We start from the raw sequence: 6000 nt of genomic DNA, 5'->3' as shown, positions 1-6000 counted from the left end.
CTGAGATGTTGAGGTGTGCCATTTATCTCTGTCAGACATGGTTGAACAATAGTTCTTATTGGCTGCATAGGATGAGTGAGGACTAAAGTGGCACTCCAACCTCTGAGACCATTCTAATTAAACAGTGGGGATAAAAGAGCAAGAGGTATTCACACTAACACTTGGACTCCCTTCTGCTACCACCATTTAATTAATCCAAAGACTTTGTAGAAATGGGATCCCAACTTAAAATGCCATGCCCTATCTAAGTTGTTTACTGACAAAATTGTTTGCACAACAGAAATTTTAGATAAGAAAAGCTTACCTTTGAGCACTCAAGCGATCGTCTGAACAGTTGAAGAGCTGGGAGAGGTAAAAAAAAACAACAAAAAGCCCAAAAGGTTATTGTTTACTTGCCATACCATTGTGGGAACTATATGCAAAAGGTCAAAAGTTATAAGTAAAGACAGTAGACGGGTAAGCCATTTGAAAAATAATGTTAATCACAGCTACATCACTGTGGTGATCTTCCTCCATGAGCTGAGCACTAATTCAGCACTGCTGTTGCTTTTCATAGTGTAAAGGGCAAACATTTATTACCCACTGATTGCATTTGGCAGGCATATGTGTCTGACACTTAAGCCTTTGTAATTTTCCATCCTGTTTCAATAACCCTTTCTTCCCCAGCGATATTCAGTCACTGCTTCGCTGTGGTATGTATATCTCCCACAAATTTCAAAGGGAGACACAAAACGAAAGTTGTGAGACCAATGGAAGAATGGGTATGAGGGGAGAAGTGGGCAGCTTTTTACTTTAGTGCTAATTAAAACATGGGCATAACCCAAAAGTTCAGAGACTGACCTTAACCTCTTAAATGAGGTTAAAAAAGGGCATGTCACTGCTGATTGTAGGATTTAGGCTCTCAAGGTCTTGTAGATCAATTCCAAGTTCACGTTCAAAAGGGGAATCATGACAGAATTAGTCATATGACTGATAACTGGTATATCTACATACTCTCTTTCCTTTTCCTTGCCGGGAGATAAAATTCAGCCTCAGCATTTGTTGCCGGTGCAATTGATTCTGGCAGAGAAATAGAACTATAGAGTATGAGGGCTAAGTATCTGAATAGCTGTTGTCAAAATGCTGAAGGGGAATTTATTCAAATTTTTTATGCAAGCTATATCATGGAGTTACTGAGACTAAATTGCTACAGTTTGATGTACAGTATCCTGCCATTTCAGTGGCACATAATCATGAGCCGCTCGAGGCACAAGCTTATGGGTGCATTGCATGGCTTCGATAAATGCAATGAAAGCATACCATCATTTGCAGGGATATGACAAATCCTTTCCATTTAGAAATCTAAAATGGTCTTTTAACTGTTGTTGTTACCACAAACTTAATATTGCTTTTCAAGCCATGTGTTAATATGCATTTTTTTTTTACTAATCTGAAATTATTTTGTTGAAACAAATCAATTTTAAATGAAACATTTTGTCAAGATACTGGTCAATATTGTGTGGGTTACAGAGATCACATGTATACAGTGTGGGAGAGATAAGAATAGGAACAAACAGCAAAACAAGCATAAAAAAAACAAGGGTTTGGAATGAATTAAAACGCAGCCTTTTTTCTACTTGCCATCCTCTGCTAAAATGTGTCTTGACCAGCGGGGAATACAGAGATGATTAATAGGTACAATCCTGCAATCAGCAGGCAAGAAGAAAGCCACCTGTCAGAGGTTCTATTGCCCTACATAGATTTATAGCTAATAATTGTCCATTAATATAAGCCACTTTATGGCCTTGATCTTATGAGGCCAGTTGGTTGAAAATACAAAATGAAAATAAATTTGTTTGCATGGTTTATGCAGAATACTGTGAGGGTATGTGGAAAAGCAAGAAAATATAAAAAATATAACAGAACTGAGCCTGTAAAAAACTCAAAGGGGATTGAAACAGCAAGAAACCTTCCCTTCAACCCGGAATCACAGAAATATGAAAAACCGACTTGGATCTGTTAGAACTACCTGTCTGGATTTTCATGATGTGATAAATATATTGTCTGGTAAGGTTCAAATTTGGAACTTTTAAGGCTTGCAAAATGTCACAATTGGAGCAAGATGTGAAGTACAATTTTGTCAGAGAGACTGGGATACCCTTTACCCTCCTTAAATCTCATAAGCTGGAACATGTATTTTTTACTTGATAGATTATTTGAGAACATGGACTGTGGTTTTTGTGCTGTCACCATGTAACCTAAAGACATTATATGCCACTGCACTACGATATGGTCATGATCATTTCATCAATTGCCAATGTATGTCCTTCCCAAACCAGCTTGTATTTCATATTATGAACCAGGATTTGAGTGGTCGACACAATAATTGATTCATCCATTAAAACCTGTAAATGTTGGAATGAAGAATGTTGCTGCAAGTGACGCTATCATCGCTCAGAGTGTTAACATTATGTTACTTTTTCTTGCTTGAAAATAATGGCTGCATGTCAAAAGCTTTGAATTTGAAAGCATAACATCAAGACGTGAATGAATAACCAGATGAATATTCTATTTTTTTAGTGACACTTATCTGGTCAGCAAAGATATATAACTCAAGAACAAGCTATCAGGGGGCTGACTGTGAAGGAACGGAATCCCATTATGATATGTACATGAAACAATATCATCATTATATTTGTATTAATTGAGGCTTGGAACAACCCAAAAGTCTTGGGAAAACTATTGTTAATTGAGATTTGTTGCTATCGAAGGGAACCCTAGGGAGGGGAGGACTACTTGGCAGAAATATGCTTTTATGGTTGTCACATACTAGAATTGTAGTAAAAAAGCACAAAGAATTATTTCTTTAAAAATTGCAATTTATAACCCATATTCTAATACTCGCACGATGTATGCTGGGTAGATGACGTATACAGGTTGTTTATGTTAACTTTTGTTGTTAAGTAGTCTTTGCAGCTTTCCAAGGGACAAGAAAAAAGGAGTGGGAAGTTGCTTGTCGACGTACATAATTTCCTTAGGACTCACGGTTGTGTTCGCACCGCTTCTATCCAGATGAATTTGATGCCTTCAGTTGATCTAAGCTGCTAAAAGAGCTCATGAGTGCTGCTAGTTTTAAACAGGCCAACAGACTAAAGCCAAATGTCTTGCCCACAATTTTCCTGTAAAAGCATACGCAAGGTCCTCAAGAAAACAAATGAAGCCTGCTCAAAGAAATACCACAGGCAGGAGACGGTGGATGTTTCTCCTGTGAGGATGTCAATAACGTTCTACTGCAGAATTAGCATCTGATGCATCTTGTAAGATAAGATAAGATAAGATAGATAAGATAAACTTTATTGATCCCATAGGGGAAATTCTTTTGTCACAGCAATGTAACAGTAGTGTCAAAAATAAATATGAATATAGATAAAAGTAGAGAGACAGTAAGAAGACCAAAAACAGCAAAGACATCCATGAATAAATGGTCAGCAGGGAGAGCAACAACAGCAACAACATCAGGGATAAGACTGGACAACAGAATGGAACAGTAAGGGTGAAAAATAGACCAAAACCGAAACAAAAACTAAACAACAATACAAAGAGTTGCAATAGTATTGACAAGAATAAAATAAGTAAACAAAAATTGGCAGAATGCGTGATGTAATGACCAACAAGGATAAAAAAGGACAGCAGAGTTAAGGCATGACATGTGAATGGTTGAGGTAGTGAATGGGGTGAGGTAGTGAGGTTTTCATTGCACAGATGCAACTCAGTCCAATCGGAGTTATGTGCTGTCCGACTGCTGTTCTAGAGTCTGATGGCCTTAGGCACAAAGGAGCATCTTAGGCGTTCAGTTCTACACCCGGGTGGGATGAACCGTTGGCCGAAAGAGCTGTCCATCAGCCAGAGCTTGTTTTGTAGGGAGTGGGAAAGATTGTTAGGAAGGATTGAAGCCCGAGACAGAGGTCAAACGACCTCTGTCTCCTCAGGAAAAACATCCTGCTCTGAGCCTTTGTGTAGAGTGCATCAGTGTTGTATGACCAGTCCAATTTATTGTTGATGAGGCCCCCAAGGCACTTGTAGAAGTCCACTATCTCCACCTCTTCACCCTGGATCGTCATTGGTACCTGTCTCCTCCGATTCTTCCAGAAGTCCACAATCATCTCCTTGGTCTTGGAGATGTTGAGTAGGAGGCGGTTCTGGTTGCTCCACTGAACAAAACTCAAGATCAGACCTCTGTACTCCTCCAAGTTGTCATCGTTGATACATATAACGATGAAAAAGTAATCGGAGAACTTCTGGAGGTGGCAGGAACCAAAGTTTATCGGAAGTCGGAGGTGAAGGGTGAAGAGGAATGGAGACAGGACAGTGCCTTGGGGCAATCCAGTGCTGCACAGCTGTCCACCATAACATACTGTGGCCGTCCTGTGAGGTAGTACAGGATCCAGGCAGCGATGTCAGGGTGAAGTTGCGTACTCAGCAGCTTGTCCTCGAGGAGGGTGGGTTGGTCGCTGTTGGAGTCACTGGAGAAGTCAAATCCCCCCAGGGGCTTACAGTGCTACCTGGGGGCCCTCATGGGGGCCTATCCCACCTGGGAAAGGGCCCTATGAGTGAGGAAGATGATTGGATCCTCCAACCCATATGTTGCCTGTATGCAAACTGCAGAGGGTCCAGGGAAGCAGATAGCCGGTCTTTCAGGTGCTGGAGTACAACCTCTCGAACAAGGCTATTAAAAGCTATTCGGAAAAATGTTCCAGCTGTTTCAATCCAGTTTAACGTGTTCAGAAGTATGTGAGAGCCAAAACTAAATAACATGGTCATAGTATCCACTGTATATACATAGTCTGATAAGATTAAACCTGACAAACAGTGGTGCTAACACCTAAATAACCCAAGTATTGACATGCTGCAGCGCTCCATTTATTCCACCACCAATGTCAGCCCCCCCTTCACCTTCATCTCACTAATACCCCTCCTCCATTCCTCTAGCAATGTTTTTTTCACATTCCTCCATCTATTCCTCCATTTATTTATTTATCTATTCATTCATTTATTTTTCTTGGAGACCCTTCTTTTCCTGAGTACCTTGGTGTCAGGGTCACTGTCTTCAAAGCTCCTCAATCCCCCATCTTGCCCTTCCCACCCTGATATTTTCCCGTTAGAAATTCCCTATAAATTGCCCTCCTGACAGCCACCCATCAACCTGGGTGCAATTTAAAAAGCCCTTCAACAGCTGCCATTCCACAGGGCCAGCTATCAGTCCAGCTGCCAAAGCCCAGACAGGGACTCTGCCGCAGCAAGCAACTTTGAACATCAGGTTGGGTCCCCCAATTCCAAGCAGACCAAAGGTGAAAGACTATTTCTCAAATATTGGTTCAGTTGAAGACAGGATTACTAAAGCTACAGTTCTACTTTCTCTCACATTTGGGCACATCTCACATCTCACAGTTAATATCTGTCATTCAGAGCAGGTATCTTAGGACAATGTAAACATTCTGAAAAATAGAAGTAAATTTGTGAATTACATAATGATATGTAAAAGGCTGATAAGCTTTTGTAAGTGTCCCGGCATATGTTGACTTAGATTGAATTGTCAAATATGTGTGTGCTCATGTGTTACTATTAAAACATTGTACCTGCCTGCTGTCAGACTCCCCTGCATGCAAAGACTCCATACATTGCATGTTGAAATGCACATATTCAAGTGAAAACTGCTTAGGCTCGAGGCTGGACAGCCTGCTGTTGTATACTTCTCCACACCATATTTCTTTGTCAGAAATATTTTCCCAGCAGAACTCAATCTGAGTGCTTCTTTCCCCAGTTGTTCTACTTTGACAGCATCAAACCTGTGCTAATGTTTGCTAGATCTGCCAACATTGTCAAATTCAAGTCACTGCCATTGTGTGAAAGTCACACCATCTGGTCATCTGTGTCAATAAGTCGTTTGTAGAAGTATTTTATTGGAAGTATGACGAGGCCTTCCTCCTGCCTCAATGTTTAATAAAATAGACAAACAAGTAC

General features: G+C 40.4%; 1 long non-coding RNA gene across 1 annotated transcript in view; it reads right to left on the bottom strand.

Moving 5' to 3' along the window:
* Window positions 1–303: 303 nt before the first annotated feature.
* The window catches only part of LOC147223624 (uncharacterized), a 202496-nt gene continuing 196799 nt past the window's right edge, over window positions 304–6000 (bottom strand). The window contains exon 9 of the long non-coding RNA XR_015107582.1: window positions 304–342. This is a non-coding gene — a long non-coding RNA (uncharacterized LOC147223624). The remainder of the gene's footprint in view (window positions 343–6000) is intronic.

Source organism: Fistularia commersonii, chromosome 19 (assembly GCF_037954325.1).
Source record: "Fistularia commersonii isolate RoL2024-O1a breed Wild chromosome 19, RoL_Fcom_v1.0, whole genome shotgun sequence".
Lineage (NCBI taxonomy): Eukaryota > Metazoa > Chordata > Actinopteri > Syngnathiformes > Fistulariidae > Fistularia > Fistularia commersonii.
The sequence above is the reverse complement of the archived record's forward strand: the minus strand, read 5'-3'. Positions and strand labels throughout refer to the sequence as shown.